This window comes from Manduca sexta, chromosome 27, assembly GCF_014839805.1.
Source record: "Manduca sexta isolate Smith_Timp_Sample1 chromosome 27, JHU_Msex_v1.0, whole genome shotgun sequence".
Taxonomy (NCBI): Eukaryota; Metazoa; Arthropoda; class Insecta; order Lepidoptera; family Sphingidae; genus Manduca; species Manduca sexta.
Window position 1 is genome coordinate 11,872,827 of NC_051141.1, and position 21,558 is coordinate 11,894,384.

Below are 21,558 nucleotides of genomic sequence, written 5' to 3' on the forward strand. Positions count from 1 at the left end.
AATTTATTTATTTCGCACGCAATGATTTATTGGGACACCTTTATTTTATTTTGCATTTTTGATAAGACACGTGCTGTTGCCCGGAACTTCTTTTTCCGAGAACTAATAACATAAAGTAAATACCAAGCAATATGCATGTTAGCGTAGTTCCTAGTAAAATAAACAAACATACATTTATGAATTATTGATATATTATATAACAGAATGACGTTTTGACTTTCGTTCAAAAACCATAACAACGCTAATTTTTGACACGGGAAGAATATCATTCTTGTTTTATATTATTGGTCTATGGTGAGAGTTGCAAAGTATGAATAGTAAACAAGAAAGCACATAAATTAAATGACTGAGATTAAAACGAGAAACTAGTGGTCGTAGCTCACTTTGCATGCAGGTCGATAATTTTTTTACACCTATTTTATCTAAATTCAGTTCAAAAGTGATTTCATGTTCTGTAGGGGTCACAAATGGGGATTTATCGGAGAAAAGTTTTTTGTTCGCAGTGTTCAGAATACAACGTGTCTTTTTAGAAATTACAAGATTTTTTAACTGCATAAGCACGTTTAGAAAAATTACATGTTTAGAAATACTCCCCACGTTCAACACGAAGCCTGACTGTCTGGTATCACAGTGAAATTATTATTTACTATGGCATCACTGTAGTATTTTCGTAATAGCAATTCTAGTTTATTGGTCTCTAATAGCAATACTATGAAATAGACAATTTTTCGATCAATAATTGAATTTTCTTTTAAGAGTCCCATTTATCTTTTATGTTAATTCCTTATATGATCATTAAATTTATTTTATTTCATAATAATAGCGAATTTGATTTTAAATATCCCTGTATAGATTTGTACCTTTATAGGGTGTACACCGTGCGATGGTCTCACTTACGGTCTCTCTATTTTATTTGTACATAATAATACTATACTGCAACAAATTGCAAAATGTTTATATTAATGTATCATCCTTATACATGTATCTCAAAGGGAAGCGTCGCGTCGCATGGAGCCATACATAATCATTATACTTTTGGTATGATATTAAATTCCATGATTATGAAAAGCACGGAGTAAGGAGCAACAAATTTCTAATATAAGCGACATCGACGCGGCTTTAATTTTACTTTGATAGTATCATAAAGAGATGTAAAAAGTTAAAAATTATAATAGTTTCATGTAGTGGCTGCCTTAAAGGACGCGAGGCCTCAGGCAATCAGAAAAAAAAAACGATACGAGGCCCCGGGCAGAGCAAAACGTTTCCCGGTATTAACAATTACGTCGGTAAGATCGTAAAAAGAATTCCAAGGCACCGCGCGAGGCCCCGGGCGGTTGCCCGGTTCGCCTCGCTCTAATGTCGCCTCTGGTTTCACATTACTTGTTCTTTATTAAATATAAGTCCGAGTGAGTGACACACATGGCGGTGGAAAATATTACTTAAGTATATAATAATTCTATATTAAGTATATACCAAATAACACTGTGTCGAAATAAGACGGAGACGTCTTAAATCTATAATATTGCATGAAGTGTTTGTCTGTTTGTTTGTTTGTTTGTTCGAACGTGCTATCTCAGGAATTACTGATTTGAATTGAAAAATTATTTTAGTGTTCGATAGTTCATTTATCAAGAATGACTAAGGCGCGCTATGACCAATAACAGCGGAGCATTAATGAAAAATGTTGCAAAAACGGCGAAAATGTTTTCTTTTTGAGAGCTTCCGTTGAATGTGTTGAGTAAGCGGTTAAAGTTACGAAACAAATATACATGACGAAATAGTTCCCCTTAAAAGGTTCTAAAAACTATACTATAAATAAAGTCCACCGCTACATCTATCTGCCTGTCTGAACGTCATAAACTCAAAACTACCCAATGGATTTCGATAAAATTTGGTATGGATATAGTTTGAGACTCTGAGGACAAAGGCTGCTTTCTATCCTGATAAATATAACTATTTCACGCGGGCGGATGCGCGAGCTAAAGCCTGTAATGTAATAAAAAGGGTTCTCAATAATAATGCAATCCGTTCATGTCTTAACTACCTAATGTCGAATATAGGCGAGCGTAGGCAAATTGAAAAGCAAGTGCTACCGTCTAGACCAGTGATTCCCAAAGTGGTCTATATCGACCCCTAGGGGTCTATGACAATCTGCAAGGGGTATACGTCAGAGAAAAAAAATTTGGGGGTCCATGAAATGAAAATGGGGGTCCACGATAGTGGATCTCAACACATACACTGATAGTACCTATTTACTTATATAATACTATCTTATAATATCAAAACATATATATTATTTATAAAAGTACCTATGAAGTAAAAAAAATATTATAAGTATATGTTTATAAAATTGTGTAAACTAAGTTGTAGGATGTTGGTATTCGCTTTGTGGTCGCAATACATTTTGAACTTGTAAAAACCTGAGAGTCGCAGACTAGAGCTTCGCTAACTTGCACTGACTTGTTCAATTCGTCACTGTTACCAATCTCCTAACAAAAAAAGAAACAGACTGGACATAATAAGCCGAGGAGATTTAAGATTACCCCTTACAAAATTGACGCCAAATGTTAATAATTTATTATTAAAGCATCAGGTTCATCCTTCTCACTAAAAATATTGACTTATTGCTTATGTTATTTTATTTATAGTTTATTTTATGTTTATTTAATGTTACGTATATTTTACATAACAGATACAAAAATTTATTTTGAGTAGTTTTAATTTAAATTCAATTAATAAATGCATAAATTAACATGTGTTTTTACTTTAAGTTTTTAACACTAAACTTCACTACAGTTAGAAATTTACAGGAAATCAATATCAGGTAAGTAGGGGGTCTACCCAACACGGAAAAACATGGCAAGGGGTCTACGACACAAAAAAGTTTGGGGAACTCTAGTCTAGACTTTTGGCAATATTTGAAAAAGTATAGAAAACGTAGGTACTTACTAATTTTTTATGAAATACCTAAGTACCTTCTAGAAAAATCTTGAATAGGTGTAAGTATAAAGTACATAATATTCTAATTTGGTGCAGTAGTAAGTTCGTATGTATATTAGTTACTGTGCTAAATTCCTGAAGTCATAGTTTCTAACTAAACGCGGACGGAAACGACTTTTTGTTGAGGTTTTCTTATTTATGTAAAATGAATTCATCTTGGTAATCATAAATTCAACTGCTGGTACGTAGGTTTAACAGCTGGTAAACAACTCGAAGACATTTAAACGTGGTAGGCATTTTTGGACATTAGTATAGCTACACTTACTTACAAGACGTCCTCACCATGGCGTAAGTGTTCGTCGAGCTCAAGTTGTTTGCCGGTTATTTTAGGGTTAGTCAACTTCTGATTTGGTGAGAGTAGTGAGTGTAATGAAAGTAGACAGCATTTTTGTTGACCTCCAGTTAATGTTAGTTGTTGACTTTACCGCCTGGACACATTTATAAAAAAAAAAAATTAAATTTGATTGTTTTTTTTATATTCGTTTGTATTTTGCTCTCATTTTATAATTTAATGGTTTTATATATAAAAAAAAATGTTGAACAGTATCTGAATTTTTTAAATACCTATGTGAATTAAAAATATCACTGAAGCTCATACTATTTTTCAGTACCTTCAGGTAAAGTCTCAAGAAATAATGTCAATATAGTAGGTAGGTAACTGTGCACCGATATACTTTTTTTTCTGAATGCCTAAAAATCCATAATGTTGCGCGGTAGACACTCCAAAATAATTGATTTATTTTGACTGTAATGTTGGCTGTATTGATTTTGTTGTCAACAACTTCAGTATGATGGTGCGATAGTGATTGCGCGTAGTGTTATTGTTTTGTGGAAAAAATTGTGAAACCTAACTAAATTCTACACGGTTACTAAAACATTTCGATATAGTTTTCATCTCTTTTCATAATTACTTGTTTTGTTTCTGGAATATGTCATTCTCAAGCTTGGTAAGTGAGAAAAATTGGTACATCAACACCAGCGTAGGGCGGTGCGATTGTGTGGCAATTGACGGCATTTGTGGGCTTAGCAAGAGTTTTATAACTAAAAACGATTTCAATTTATCGGGAAACTTGATTAAATTAGTATTATTACATTTGTTTAGTGAGATATTTAACTTTGAACGAGTTTTTTGAAGGTTTCGGATATGCATCCTCCATATTTTACTGCTACGTGCATGGTACCAACTACATAACATCGAGTAGCTATAGAGGCTTTTTTAGCTTGTGTTTCTAATATTTTTGTTGATTGGTAATTATTATTCGAAAACATTTTTTATTGTGTGTTTATTTTAGTTACTTTTGAATATAAAGATTGATTATTTTATAACCATAGATAACGGTATTGAACGAGGATTCATGATTGGGTCAGAAATTGGGAAAGAGATTATAGCACCACAAGGCCAGTAACATGCCAATAAGTATTTTAGATAAGGTTAACATAAAACTTATTTTTGTGATCCATACATTTTATAGTTAAGTATTTATTTTTATTTTTTTTTAATTTTTTATTTTATTATATAAATTTAAGTAAAATAAATTAGGTCATTTTACGCATAAAGATATATTTTCTCTTTCTGACTTTTGAGATACTTATCTGCCCACATGATCAACATCTTAAACAAAGACATACATTTTCGAAAATATTACTTATTTAGATTTTGGTAATATGTAACATAGTTAGTTTCATCAATTTTAGGGATCAAAATGTAGTGTTTACAAACAATAAGATGCTGTTTAGGTGTCTTAACGAAAATAAAAAAAAAGTTAACTACCTTTGTCATGATGACAAAACGCCCTATGATGGTGGTATAGAAATACACTGGTAGAAATTTTACTTTATTCTTCTTATTGGTACTGAAGGTAATTTAGTATGATATAGTTGTGGTTTTATTTCACTACACTAGCTTTATTAACGTCTCTAGAATAGTTATAGCTTATAACTACAGTGTTTTAACATTGTATTTTTTTAAATATAACAATGTTTAACAAATCAAATTAAGCGAATATATATTCACTGTCATATAAAATACAAAAATTCTGAATACAACATATTCATGTTAAAATCACTAAGTGCTAATAAATATCTATACTATTTATGTTTATTGACACTATAGTTGATGATAAAACAAATAGAGAATTATAGTAGTATAGTCTTCTCAGAGTCATCTATTAATAGTATACATATAGAAACACAAAATGAAGTTACCGTCTTATATGTGTGCTTGTGTACAGAGCAGCGGTAAAGGGTCAACATAACCAGATGCCTGCTGGCTTCCCTCGGTGTAGAATTTAATTATCATTAGAAAGGTTTGTACACCGCATTCATGCATATCATACCTATATGTTGTCGGGTTCCCTATCGGAAACAATTGCCTCTCACCAGTAGGGCAGAGTATGAGTATGCAATCATGATAATAATAATATTCTTAAAAAATTGATTGGCTTTATTTTGTGGTATTAGAACTTTCAGTGTAAAAAATAAAACACACATACTTGACCATAATATATCTATTACATCTTTCTTTGCTTTAAGATTTCTTTAAAAAAATATTTAGGCCAATAAGATATATTGCAGTACATTTGAATAGTGTTATTTATAAATGATTTCTTTTCATGCTATTGTCAAGTAATGTGAAACATTACTAACAAACTTGCTATTTTACTGTCAATTGTAACACAATCAACGCCCAAATAAATATTATGTATAGCTAATTAAACCTAGAATTATGTATTATAATTAGTTTGAACCATTATAAAACTTATAAAGTGTGGTATCCTGTATTTTAACAATATTAGGAACATTGTGTATTTGTAACTTGGTACTAATATGGGTTTTAATTATACAAATTTGTCAAGCATTTGCAAATAACTAATACCTTGCATAATATTTCTGCCCTGCCAGGGGAGTACTATACTGCCCAGATGTTTAATGAATATGTAGATAATTACATGTTCAAAAATTATGAGAAATCACCAGCCATACTTTATACAATTGTGTTTATTTGTAGAAGTTGTTTAACATAACGTTTTGTTATTATAGATTAAAATTGTTTCCAAATTATTGGTTTTATAAAAACTCACATACATGAATATCACACCTTTATTATTGTACGAAGAGAAAGTGTAGAATTACAGCCAGAGTAGACTGACTTTTCGCTATGTATGTTTCATCCCATGATGTGATAGTGAAGGTTTTATAAGCACAAGTAAAAATAATTTTGGAGTTAGAAGATTAAAACTAACACCCAATGATGCTTATTTTGCTAGTTTGCCTTAAAGAACAAATATTACTGACACCTGAGCGTTATATACCTTGCCCCGCACTCATTTGGTTTAAGTCATAATTAGAAAATTGATTATATTCAACTTAAAGAGTCTGAAATATGCATGAAAAGTGCTGAAAATGTACCCAAAAATAAGCAAATACCTATTAGGTATTTTTTCTTCAAATCAGTACACAATTTGTATTTACCAACATTTATAATATAATATTCATTGTTATAAAAGAAATCGACAATTTAAATGTTCACAATCGGTCTTGATTGCGTTTGTGGCGTAGTTGTATTTATTTATTGCGCCCACGGTACTACTATCACGCTGAGATCTCAGGTTCGATTTCTGGTTTGGGAAAATTTATCGGTGTTTTTTTAGTTTTTCATAATCGTACATATTAAACTGACACTTATTTTCCGTTCCGGCAAAAGTTCACTCATCTCATTAAACGAATTATTTATCGGCGAAAAATTTGAAGTACTGGGTTATTTTTTAGCATAGCCACTTCATTATGCTTGACCGGCAACAATGCAACACAATATTTCACTTATTATTGGTTATCGTAACGAAAAAGAAGTAATATAACATTGCCTTATATATCGATACATACAAGCGGCGATAGCCTAGTTGGGTGTGGAACGGACTGCCGAGACGAATGTCCGCAGGTTCAAATCCCAAGGGCACACACCTCTGACTTTTCTAAAAAATCATGTGTGTATTCTTTGTGAATTTATCGTTCGCTTTAATGGTGAAGGAAAACATCGTGAGGAAACCTGCACATCTGAGACGTTCTTTATAAGAATTTCGAAGGTGTGTGAAGTCTACCAATCCGCACTAGGCCCAAGCGTGGTGGACTAAGGCCTAATCCCTCTCAGTAGTAGGGGAGGCCCGTGCTCAGCAGTGAGCAAGTATATAATACAGGGCTGATATTATTATTATTATTATGTATCGGAAAGCGATAGTCTAGGTTGTGGAACGGACCGCCCAGAGGATTTTCCGCAGGTTCAAAACACAAGGGAACACACCTCTGACTTTTCTAAAATCATGTATGTATTCGATATGAATTACCGATTGTTTTAACGGTGTAGGAAAACATCGTGAGGCAACCTGCATATTTAGAAGTTTTTTATACGAAAATTGAGGGTGTTTGAAGTCTACTAAACCTCACTAGGCCAGCGTGGTGGACCAAGGTGTAATCCCTCTCAGTAGCAGAGGAGGCCCGTGCTTAGGAGTAGGACAGTATATAATATAGGGTTGATATTATATATACTGGAGATATGCACCATTCGGCATCCCATTATTTTAGTCTTTATATGAAAGAATTGGTCATAATGGTCATATATGAAACTGCATATATACATGATCCGGTCTCTAATCATAACTTATTCCTATTGGTAGATCATATTATAGTATTCATCCATATTGCATTGTATAAAGTGATGATTGATGCCTTGCTGGTCGGGGTGTCGTTGACCCTTGAATCGTCGGTCTCGCTCTTTTCATCACTACATTCAAAATTGACTTGATACACGACAATATTTTTGCATCTACACCTCAGCGATGATCCTGTATTCAAAATTGAGATAAAGATCTTTTAACCATTGCGGCGTTACTTTATTGTCGAAGCGGAAAGTAAATGTGCAATGAGTGTAATACATATATGAAGCCGAATTTAAATAAATCCACATAGTGTGTAAGGTGGTGAAATTATTGCTATACACTATCCCCCTTATTCATAAACGTTTTTTATCTAAGGACGGAGTAAAGCTGTGATAACAAGCCTGTTTCTCAGTGCCCAACGGCACGGAGAAATAGACATAGGGCCGTTGTGATTGGTTATTATTGGTTATTATTTCAATATTAGCCAATCACAACGGCCCTACGTCTACGCACTGCGAAGACTGCCATACCGTCAGCACTGAGAAACAGACTTGTTATCACAGCCTTACTCGGTCGTTAGATAAAAAACGTCTATGAATAAGGGGGTAAGTTTACAAATTCAAAAGACATTGCTCGTATGTTTGTTTTTTAGAATTAAAAAACATAATTAATTAAATGACTAATTCTTGTCTAAAAGTTGTGTGTATCACACATTAATATTTACTTATTCAGTGTTTAAGAACATGAATTTTATAGTTTTAAAATAATTCTTTGCCATTAATTTTGAATATTACTTATAGCATATCTGCTTGGTTCGACAAATTCGTTCAATTTTGGGATGTAGTTCGCGTCGATGTCTTCGAGTCTAAATCTTTTGTTATATTTACTCGGCTCTTTTAAGCAATTTTGCGAACTTTCTTTGCGGTACCGCAATATCCAGGCGAAAGTCCGAACTGCAAAACATCGATTCCCATTCCGCAAAGTTCCAAATAGAATTTAATGATGCACTTGATATTTATTTGTACTATTTATGCAATTTGCGGATTAATGTAATTTTGAGATCTTGTTATTAAGGACTTTAATATTTCGACGATTACATGGAAAGGTATTGAGACTATGGGTGGCGGTTCGAACTTACTATCTTTGACCGTTAAGCCATATATTATATAAAAAAGTGATTTATAATTCAAATATTAGACTAAAGTGGATTACTTTATTATATCTTGTTAATCATTACAGTTTTAGAATGTTTTTTTATTTTTTTTGTGCATTTAACTTATGTTTATTGATGTCATTTACATGTAAAGAGCTTCCACAGGTAGGTATAAGATAACGTTAATTATATTCAAATGCAATATCACCGTTTGACGAAGGAATGTGACGGAACAAGGTATCCGATAAACACTAATTTGGCTAATGATATAATGATAGCTTTGCTGGTAAGATATATTTTATATCCGCCCGGATAGCGACCACCGTACACAAGGTGTTAAAACCCGCCATAAATGGCCCAAGTAAGTGTGTCACGTTTCGGGATCAGCCGGTATATATCAGGTTCCAGCAGGTCGGTATAATTGTATCGAATGTAGGGGCAATCATCTCTGATCAGTCGACATTCTGTTGGACCCACTCCACTTACTATAAAATGCAGTGGGGGTACTTTACCCTAATCAAAAAAAAAAAATATCGAGTATACAGAACAGTTTTATATCGTTAGATTTTTTTTGCGCGATTCGACTAATGAGCTTAACGTTACCGGATTGTTTGTCTACACTGCTCGTAGACAAAATATTACTAAGTACCTTATATACATGTATTATGTATGAGTAACTCCATTCTAGACTTATTTCATATTACGAGTACTAATCGGTCCGAGATAACCAATCGCCATGTCTACCGGGACGTGAATAGCAGCTAACAGGCACAAATGCGTGCTTACAACAGCTCGTTCGCTCCTCTTCACTGGGAACCGTTATATGTAGGTATATAAAAATGAAGCCGCCACAAACGCACAAGTAAATAAACACTTGCATAAGTATAATAAAATTGTCGGCGATGATTACAGTAGAGTGCAAAAATCAACCAATCAAAGTCTGCAATCTTCATTTCAACGACAATAGGTCCGACATTGATCTTGTTATAGAGGTCACATTGAATCTCTTGTCACATTGTGTACGTGAATTATTTTGCGATAATAATCGAAAGGGGAACAATGTAACTTACTATCTTTTACCGGTTGAATTTGAAAAAAATTTAATAAAAATAGAATTTTAACGGAATTCCCTAATATCGCGTATATTATTATATCCGGTCTAAGTAATAAGGAGCCGTAGGTATACATAATCAAGATGTCATAAAGACATTAGGTCATCAAATTACGCCATGTCAAATGTAAATAATTGTAATTGATTACAACCAACAAACAAATATGTAAAAATAATAGATATTTAATAAAAGAATATTATATTTAATAAGATTAAGGTTTATAGAGACTTTTCCCGCCGTCACACATACTATTGCAACTTCTGTAAGCCAAGAACGGTAGCGGCACGCATCTTATGACGCCTAGGGGTGAACCTCGCGGAGTCTCTAAGGGTTTGGTAGATATGCAATTAACGGTTGTTTGATAACGGCAACCATAGTTGGCCACTTGCTCCTGGAAATCGTGCTCTTGGTCTTTCTAGCTGTTTGCAAGTTAATGCATACTGAGTCTACTCTTTGTAGCGTAACATTACGGTACTTAAAGTGGGTGTTATGAAATCTTCCCTCGTCCTTATAATTATTATTAAGTACGTATTTCTTTTTCGTCAGATTGCTTGTATTATAAAAATACTGTGTCAACCCCAAAAAAAATCTTTTGTGGAGTTAATTTTACCCCAAAAATAAAAGACTAATATAGAATATTAAGCAGGATACTTGTATTTAAAAGTTATTTCGTACTTATATTTGAATAAATTAATGCGTTTTATTTAATAGGCCTATGTAACTCCAGGTATAAATATTATAATCAGTAGGAACCAGATCAATAATAATTATTATACTTTCTTGGTACGGTTACCGAAACCCGAATAAAACAAAAACTTTTATAATTTTCTTATAAACATGATGTTATCTCCTCTAAGAATATATGAATATTTTCTTGGCCAATATTTGCTAACTCTAATGTTTAGGTAATTTTTCTTTTAGTTGGCCTACGTGAACTTCCCTCCTGGTTCAAAATAAATGGTATTTACTAACAGTTCAATTTTACTACAATAATATTAGCAGCACTTTGAAGACAAATAAATTAAAATGAAGAGAAATATGCTAGGTTAGTATGTTTGCTTACCATCTCTTATTGAATTCATACAGCAAATTGGTCGTTAAAAGCAATAACCAATCACAAAGACTGTCCGTTGCACCCGATGGCCTCGGCTTAATTTTAAATGACACCTCAATGGTCCAAGCTGTATGAACCCTGCGCCAATTGATAAAGTGCCGATTTTTCAATCGTCAGATAAACTCCGTCGTCGGAGGAACATTACAGTTTGAATATAATTTCTATAGAGAACCTGGTAATCGGTACATAGCGATTGAAATTAGTTTAAAATAGTTACATAGTTTTAGTTACTTTATTTATATATAAAATATATTTCGGTGTATGGATGGTCTATTAATATCGTGGGATCAAAATCAATAATAATGCCTAGTTTTACCACAAACACAGGAATAACGCTTGAGAGATTTTGTCACGTTTTGAAGAATTTACAGCTAAAGCGTCTTTCCTTAAGTTTATCTAATACTTGGCGAATACGAATTGCGGTGGGAATATGCCTCAGTGCCTTTAACGCATCATGTAAAGCAGTCGCTCCATTTCCCGTCAATATGACAACGATATTATGTGTCAATGATTATATGTCAATAATTTCAATAAACACTGGCCGAGGTAATAGAAAATTTCAAATAGGTCGATGTAGAGAATTTGAGGATGAAAAGAGTCAACGTAAATATGGTCTCAATAAATGCTAACCCTAAAGAAAGAATTAGTTAGTTAAAGAATTAGTTATGTCTATTTATGCCGCCAAGCAGCAGTGTTTAGTCACTGGTGTGTTTCGGTTTGAAGAACAATGAGCCAGTGTAACTAATGGACATAATAAGACTTAACATCTCATGTCTTAGGATGGCGAGCGCAATGGAATACCAAACAATACTTTGTAATTCAAGGTGTCGGATGGAGTTTCTTCTGTTTATGGGCGGTCGTATCGCTTACCATGAGGCAAAGGGCAAGCTCATCTCGTCATTGAAAGCAATAAAAAAAGAAGTTATAACTAATACACAAATTCATATCCCTTAAATAAAATACATAATATTTAATCCGTAAAAAAGAAACCAAATGACAATGCCAAATCATTATACATTTAAACTACTCAACAAAGTCTAGGCAACCAGCCAAGTATAACAACTTTTTTATGACCCTTCTTCAAAAAAGGTACTGGCCACTAAAATTTAAAAATGTAGGTCGATAGTGCATTAAGTATATATATTCGAAATTAAAAAATATTATAATTAAAAAGCAAAATCTTTCCGAAATATGGCGGGAAAACTTAAGTTGGTCGCAGAGTACGAGATTGTCTTACGTAAAAAGTTGATGGGTTATTATAAGTTTTCGTTTTTTTTCCTTTTTAAAAAAATATCACTATTGCCTTGTAATTTTTGTGACTCTTGTGAGTTACATATGTAACGTCGTTATTTAACACAGGTAGATTATAGGTATGTTGGAAGTTGAGCGCAGTCAATCGCAAAAGCTGTTACCACGCAACCAAGCGTAATTTGCCGATTATGGACCTGCTACAGGGCTTCAGGGCTACAAGACATGTAGCCGAACGTCACCGAGGAAGATGCAGGGTCTCTACCAGGAGTCAAGACCGTTTTCTGCAAAACGATGTAAGGAGGCAGCCCTATATAGCTGCTCGCTATTTGGCAGAAAGACTCAAGTCTCAGCATCAAGTGGTAATCAGTGACGTGAACTGCCAGCAGAAGGTTACATGAAGTCAAACTTCACACTCGCAGATCGCTAAGAATTGCGGCCCTGTAACGTGGAAATCGAGGGTCGTTTATTGTGAGCTATCAAACATTCGATGAACCGACAAACTATGGGAACGTGGTCCGTTTTCGGATTTCATCCCCATTCAAGGAGAACGCTTGTTTGGCGAGTTACTGGTCGCCAGAGTCCTCAGGAAGTTCATCCTTACCAAGGCGTAATGATAACGGTGTTAGCTGGAATTTGCCCAGGTGGAAGAACAGATCTCGTTTGGATACGAGGCAATTTAAATGCAGTCACGAGATTGTGCACTCTATGGTCATCTCTCATCGAAAACAACTCGGCCAAAATTTTATGTTCATGCATGATAAAGCACGTGCAAACTCCACAGCGCTGATCATGAGTTTGTTCCGCAAGTAAAATATCGCCGTATTGTAGTGGTCTGGTCAGTCCGCCCATCTCAATCCCATTGAGCATGCGTGGGATTTTCTCGTAATAAGAGCTTTTTTCACACAGGAACACACACACACACACAGGAACTTTTTTCACACCTTTTCAGAGCATAGAGTCTTAATCCACACGCAAGGCTTAAAACAATGTTTTAAAACAAGTAGCTTCCTCTATTAATAGATTAAATGAAAATTATGGTACATCTAAATTAGAGTTGTAATGTGTATTTTTAATATTTGACTTATAAATTTTCCGTCATCACAAGATAGCTTTTCCCTCCATCACTCTAAGACGCTTCGCAAACCACAATGGGGTAATTCGCAAAATGTTATTATTTATGTTTATCTAATATTCTGAAAATCTAATACAGAAAAAAATATTAAAATTGGGTAAATAGTGACAAGTTATTATTATATAACCTTTTGAATTTTGGTAGAGACGCACGTGACGTCATCGGGAATTACGATGCGTGCGAAAAAATGAAATGGAGCGATATCCCGACTACACGCCCACTCCTGCAGATTGCGATATTTCAAACATTAATTAATAAGCTGTAATAAAAAAATGTTATTACATATAGAATAAAGTAAAAAATCAATCACAAGAAAATATCCTAATATAGAGCATGGCGCGGCGCAGAGTCAGTCCAAGCCACAACCAAGCGCGCAAACCCGTCGACGCTCGCGCTATATGTTTGACAATAATATTATGTACAGTACAAAACAACTGTGCGTGTTAGCGACTAGTGCGTGGTCAATACCCGACGCCGCGTCATGCCGCTTTCTGTGTGACCAAGTCAATCAATACCATGATACGCGCTTTGAATTATGTTGCTCAACATGTTGGGTATCAATTGTTACTTAATGAACAAGCTTTTGACCTTTCAGTTTTGCAGGCAAAGGACATGTTTACCAAACAACCAATTGTCAGCTTGGCAGCGTTGATTATAGAGGTACACAACGCGAACAGATAATAATGTCCTAAAATGTTTTGCTAATTGCTAAATAAGTATTCACATTACTGTAATTGATTTCTGTGGATGTTCTTAAAAGTCGTAGAGGCGGGTTGTAGACTGTTTTGTCTACATGCTACAACACAACTTGAATGGTCCCTTTTGACCGAGTTGGTTGCTTGTTTGTTGCTTTGCCAATTTTTATTGTGTATTAATTGTAAGGTGACCATTACACGTTCAAGCTGGCATTAGTTCAATCCGTAATCTTGCTACAATAGACTTCAGATTGATCTATAGTGTTTGCATTGACGGATTGATTAATAGAATTGTAAAATATTTGGAAAACTTTTATCCTAATTCCAAGGTTACAGACTACCTAAAGATTCTAAGAACGAAACTGAAACAAATTAGCTTTGAATTAAAAATCCGTAACTCAAATGTAAATAAACTAAAGGCACACTAAAGAATACAATACTAAATGTACTGAACTAAAGGGTTTAATTATACTATTAATGTCCCCTCTGCGAATTACTAGGAACTGATTCATAGATTCACCCTCCAGGGGTTTAAATTGATAGCCTTCGTTTACGTTACATATTTATGTGTCTGACCGAGGAATATGTAATAACCCGTTGATATTTTTAAAATTACGTTTTGTAACTATGCGTACCTTTGTAGAGTCCTGTGCATTGTGCCTTTGCTCAGTGGCTTGAAATATCTAGTTTCTCAAATTAATGCGAACTGTGGACTAAAACTATTTGGAGATTGAATAAAAACGTGGCGATTCACATATTTTAACAAAAGGCGATACTGCAATTTAATTCCAGTCCGTTACATGAATTTCCCTTTGAGTTATCTGGCGTATTCTATAGTATATTATAAATCCTTATGAATCCGTGTTAAAGAATGTACTTTATGCACTCGCGTTGTTAACTCCCGACGGAATAAGAGGAGTGTTATAAGTTTGAGGTATGTACCGATATGTCTGTCTGTGGCATCGTAGCTTCCAAACGAATAGGCCGACTGTGATACTTTATTTTAAATTACAAATTGATGTGATTAAGATGATTCATTACTATGATTGCGGAAGTTCTAGTCAGGCGTTTCAAGATCATCAAGTCACCCTGTTTTCACAGGTCCGCTTGTTTACAAATTAGTTACACAATTACTTTGGTGGTATGTCTAAGATATGGCAAACATGAGCTGATGCTGCAGCATCATTCATTACGCGGGACATTCAACACCTCGGCGACTTACAGCAGATATATCGGGATTGGGCTCTTAAAACTAGTAACAAGATATCAGTAATGGGTGATGATAGAGGCCAACGGTGGAAAAAAAGTAGTCGATTGAAGAGATTTTAATAAAAAAATTAATCGCTGGGGGGATAAAAATACTTCTTTAGCGGTCTCACGACGCGATAACGTTTGGGCCAAAGTATTACTAGGTACTGGTAATATACTTAAAGGACAAACCCACGCATTTTATTTATTACTTTTTAGGTTTTTTTTTGTATCGCAAATTAGTTAGGTATTAACATGATTTTATACAAATTGTAAGGTAAAACTAGACTGTTTACGAACATTTATAATATCAAGCATACACTTGACGGTATAATACTAGTTTATTCAATTTCTATGGCATTGTGCATTCTGATCGTAATAATACCTTTGTAATCTTGCTCGTAAAATCTAAAAACTAGTGAAGAAAATGTCGGCATTCCTTTTCTATTCCACTGCGTCTTATTTTATTTTTAAAAGGGCATTTGAATACACAACTCTGATAGAAATGTGGCGGCGTAAAGGTAAACACCTCTGTAGAGGAACAGATGGTTGCGTTCGTCTATGGAAGGAAAAGGATTTCCAGTCAGGCAGATGTTGCACCTGACCGGCTGCGGCCCCTCCCACGGTTCCTATTCGGAGATGGTATATATGCAACGCATCGCTCAAATTATCAAATTATGCAAGCGTAATCTAGGATCGTCTGTCGCCATCTTGCGTGATTGCTATGCGATAAATCACTATAGTTATATCAATACCACATAGGTCTTCTCGAAGTTCCGCTGATTTTGATGAGATGGCGGGTTGTATAGTTATTGTACCGCTACAGAAAGTTTGCTACGCAGTGATGAAGAAAACAGAACTGAGCAAAAACCATTTTTTAATGTAATCTAGCCTTAAAAAAATACTATTTAACATATTAGGGCTTTTTAATAACCAGTAGGAAATAAAATTGTTATGCTTGCATCTTGCAAATTCATAAATAATCGCAAAATCAATTAACGTGATGGTCTAATGAAACGACGTAGTATCCTAATTAAGTAAATAGAAAACTATATCTTCTGATACTTTGTTCTTTTAACTATTCTGGTGGAAATTGTGGAAGTAAATATAACAAAAGTGATGAAAATAATACATTATTTCATTAAAATCAATGAGTTAGTATATAAGCCCTCCCCCTATTACATCATGGGACGGAATACCTACCCTCGGCGAAAAGTGTGTGCAATAGTTGCGCCTCTGTCCAATTCATCTGGGGTAAAAGTTCCAGTGTGTGCGTGCGTCGGTGAATAAGTCTATAAACGTTTATAAAATGAGTCAGTTGGAAAACTTTGACAAATTAAAGATGGCTTCTTTAACACAAGAGGTGTTGGAGGGGGGAGTCTGGCTAGGTCGAAATTAGAATTTTAGCTAATATTTTTCTATAATTCGCTTCTTCCTTGCTGAAGACAATTGACTTAGATACTACCTATTATTACATCAATTTTAATCACCATACAAGATTAATAATAACACATGACGTATATAATAGTGGTATTTTAAAAATAATTTGAGCATTGGTAATTTCTCCTGAAGTATCAGTAACCAAGACAACCTCTGATCCCTGGACATAATATTGTCCACGGGGTTTACAAAGACGGCTTTCGATATTTAGGAGAAGCACTGCGTTCTTTACTCACAAAGGATTACCTAAATAACACAACAAAGCCTCTTATGTTATGCTATTTTTGTTATTTAAGTAAATGTTTCTTGCTACAAACTATGATATTACTAATCCGCCGGACTTTGTACAAAAGACCACCGACTACATTTTAGTTCAATAGAATTTGTGAAAAATAAAATTAAATCTCACTGTTTCACAAGTTATATTATGTATATGCCGTATATGGATAGTATCTTCAAAATATTTATAGTTGTTTAAATCATTTTATTATAAAATGCCCATTCATCATAAAATTCATATAATACAAAATAAATATGTATATTTCCAGTACAATTTAAAAATATATTAGATTTTAGAATCTGCTGAAATATACAAAGAAAATTTAAAACGTAAATTTTGGAGCTACGATTTTGTCAATTACATTACTGGCACGCTCAGAAGATGAACTGATTCCATCACAAGTCACCATGGATTTAGATGTAATTAAGTCATTAGGAGACATTAGAACCATATTCGATATGGCGTAGCGACATTTCCTGTAACTTTATGACTTTATGTGCAATAGAAGCAACAACCCCATAGGCCTTATCTAAACAGCTTCAATATAATCAAAAAGTAGACTTTAAATTTAAAAAAAATTAAGTCAATATTCAATTAGCAAAACGTTCACGCATTCGGTATAACCGCGTCGGACGGCGCAAATTATATTAGTCCGACACTACATGGGTGCTTCCAGCGTTCTCGATTCTAGAAAGGGAGAGGGAAATTTAGCGGGGAATGGGTAACGTAATTGCGATTGGAAAAGTGTTATATCATGAAGGTATTCTGTGAGACACACACTAGATAAATCTGTTTACAACTTGATTATACAAGATACAACCATAGGTTTTATTGTATACATTTGTGTTGCACGGTCCAAGCAGGCACAGTAAGAGCTTTTGGGATTTGTATTTAAATATAAACAAAACCGATAGTTCAACACGGGCATCTTCAGTCTTCACAATATCTACGTGTTTAGATGTGCTTTCACCAAGTAACACTTGATATTATTATTATTATTCGTGTTACCATAAATACAAGTTGATATTGTATGCTACATGTATTTAAGTGACCACAAGATGACATCAAATTGAAACGAATGTTTGTATTAACTTTCCGGCGAGATGCAAACACATTAGTTAGCTTTTTCGGAAAAGTTTACGCTCTCTGTGCCATCTTACACAACGAACTTACCTTATAAGCGTTTGTTACATTACCAACAAATCGTATGAAAAATACCAGTCAAATATATTGGATATTGTACACCATGTGTGACCTTCGCGACTTAGTATGTAAAATAAATTCATAAGTTTTTGGTTTAGAATATCTCCTGTAGACGTGACGACATCCGTGTATTGTATAAAATGAATAGAATACGCTATGTAATGTTTTCTATTTTGCATGACAACTATTAATTTTATAAAGGATAAAGTTTGATCAACGCGTTTGAACTCTATTTGTGTAATAATCAACAACCATTTCAATAAAAATAGTAAATATTGTCACTCTGAGTTATCTGCAATAAATCAAGAATTTTGCATAAAAACTAACAAATTTATATAGTATACTAGCAACCCGCCCCGGCTTCGCACGGGTGCAATGCTGATACTAAATACACTACAGAAAATCTGTGAACGTTGTATATAAAAACATAGCGGCCCGCTCTGGCTTCGCACGGGTATAACATAACAAAATAACAGTATTTCTCCGCTATTTAATGGATGTTATCTATATCTTCTATATCTATATCTATACTTATAATAAATCTGTAGAGAGGTCCATTCTGTACATGAAATATATTTCCAAAATAACTATCAGGGGGTGATTAGGGATCGATACTGATGCCAAAAATGCAATTAGTAAAATTTTTGTCTGTCTGTCTGTCTGTCTGTCTGTCTGTCTGTCTGTATAACCGTTATAGAAACAAAAACTACTCGACGGATTTTAACGAAACTTGGTACAATTATTTGTCATACTCCTGTGCTGGTTATAGTATACTTTTCATCACGCTACAATTAACAGGAGCAGAGCAGTGAAGGGAAATGTTGGGAAAACGGGAGAAGTTACTCCATTTTTTAAGCTTCCGTCGCGTGTGCAACCTTAATGGTTAAAGCTACACAGAAATCATGTATGACGGAAATGTTCTCCTTAAAATGATGTAAAAAATATCCCACGACAGCATATGTCTATCTTTTATGGTTGACTCACAATAACACGTGTAACTCCCGATAGCTTAGCATTTCGAAGCTTTCTCATTATATTTGTCTATTCTTACGTTTATAACACTCTCAGTCATCCCTAATTAAAAAGTTAACATTATTAAATATTCCATAAAAAGAATCATAGAAATCGGTATAGAAACACCAAAGTTATACATGAAATACGCTAATAATAAGCCATCATGTGTGAATACTGAATCATGCTATAAGGATTATTTTTGTATATATATATATATATATATATATATATATATAAGGTCGCGAACGCACAGGCAGGCGGCTTGCTTGGCACCTAGAGGCTAGCGAATCACCCAGCGAGTAGCTTCGTAAAACGAACATTCTCGAACGTTCGCGACCGGCTCCATTTTTGAAGTCCGAAATCCACGCGGGCGAAGCTGCGAGCGGAAGCTAGTTATACATATAAACCTTTCTCTTGAATCACTCTATCTATTAAAAAAAACCGCATCAAAATCCGTTGCGTAGTTTTAAAGATTTAAGCATACAAAGGGACATAGGGACAGAGAAAGCGACTTTGTTTTATATTTTATATGGAGGGAACGCTTTCGCAGTTAAAAACGTAATATTAATAATCATGGATATTTCGGCCTTTAAAATTTAATATGACGAAATTTTAAAGGCAGAAATATCCATGATTATTAATTATTTTTACGTTTTTCTTTCAACTGCGAGAACTAATCACTAACTAAACGTGAATTTAAATTCTTTACTTGCCAATACTTGTTTAGTTACCCAGATTAAAGCCGAAACAAAATGTATGAAAATGGACCTTGAGCTACCACCTTAATGACAAAAGTTGGGGTTGTTTCTGCGTTTTCTTGTTTGAGTCTTCCAGTTCAGTCATGATATGTAATTTTTTTCTAACAGGCTTGCGGGAATCCTCAAGAAAAAAGTGATTTTACAGCCGTATATTTTGCAATAAAGAACAAATCTGACTAATATATTATATAGGTCATATCTATAAAATTACTTTTTTAAGTCTACATTGTCGGCGAGAAGGCGTGTAGTTTTTAAAAATGTAAAGATACAATATTATTTAGTGCTTTACTGAAATTCCTATAGAGAACTTCTCAGGTGTACAGGTTTCCTCACAATGTTTTCCTTCATCGTTAAAGCAAGCGATAATTCACTAAGAATACACACATAACACTTAGAAAAGTCAGAGGTGTGTGCCCTTGTGTTTTGAATCTGCGGACATTCGTCTCGGCAGTCCGTTCCAATCCCAATTAGACTGTCCTATTAAAGGCTTGAGTACTTTTAATGTTAGAAATGACAACTCCAATTCGCTTTAAAACGTAGGAAAATTTGTATTCCTATTTTCCATTCGATTGATCTACAAAAATTAAAAGAAATGTATTCAGGAATTGAAAAATGCACAACAAAATGTTTATTGAGTATAGAACTTACCGTCGCGTCGGAACATAAAGTAAAATGTTTATAAATAATTCCTGCATACGTTTCTAAACGATTTTTGAAGATTCCTAAACCTTGGTATTAGGTTTTGTAATGTTTAAACGCGAATTGGAGTCTCAACTTTTACAAAATGTGTAGTGCTTTTTTTTTCAATTTCTGACCTTAACAGAATTCAAAGCTTCCTCCAATAGAGTTTTTGATCCTCATAAGCAACAGGGTCGATTGGTGTCGAGAAAAGTTTTTGTATAAATTGACCAGCGTCTTGATATCTATATAATTCTCAAAATTTGTGAATGTAAATCTCAATACCTTCCTAGATGATCGTCTCCTAAGAATGTTTTCTTGTAGCTACAACGGTTAAAGTAGCGGCTCTTCGTCACCCAGCTCAAAATCCGCTCTGTATAATGATATTATCCAATCGCTTATCTTAAGTTTGTGGTATATACATGTAATTAAAATTTATGATTTTTATATGTTGTCATTTAAGAATATAAATGATGGGACAGAGATCATAATGGATAATGGGTTTGTGTCATCTTTGCCCACTATGAGGGCTTTCCGTGGGTAATGGAGTCACAAAACAGAATATCCACTGAATGTAGAATCTAATTACAATCATCACGCTTCTAATTATACAAAATAGTATAAGAGCAGTGGGTTTAGGACTCCATTCCATGTGCTTCCACCATACCATTATTACACTCAATTTCAATGTGCATTTCACAACACAAGTAATTACTTCATTGTCGTTCCAATACTCTCGCCATATTATTTTACAAAGGCATTCCATATGTATACAAACTGCTATTAAATGCTAGCACTACAATGTACAGAGGTTGCAACCCAACACAT

The 21,558-nt window shown here is 34.1% G+C and overlaps 1 protein-coding gene across 3 annotated transcripts in view; it reads left to right on the forward strand.

Annotated features, from left to right (window-relative positions):
- Window positions 1-21,558, forward strand: part of LOC115448901 — a 57,312-nt gene that overhangs the window by 3,434 nt on the left and 32,320 nt on the right. The window contains exon 1 of one of the 3 annotated variants that reach the window (XM_030176517.2): window positions 3,760-3,947. The exons of the other annotated variants lie outside the window; for them this stretch is intronic. The gene's annotated coding sequence lies outside the window, so the exon portion shown is untranslated. Of the gene's footprint in view, window positions 1-3,759; window positions 3,948-21,558 lie in introns of those variants that run through there. 3 annotated transcript variants of the gene reach the window in all.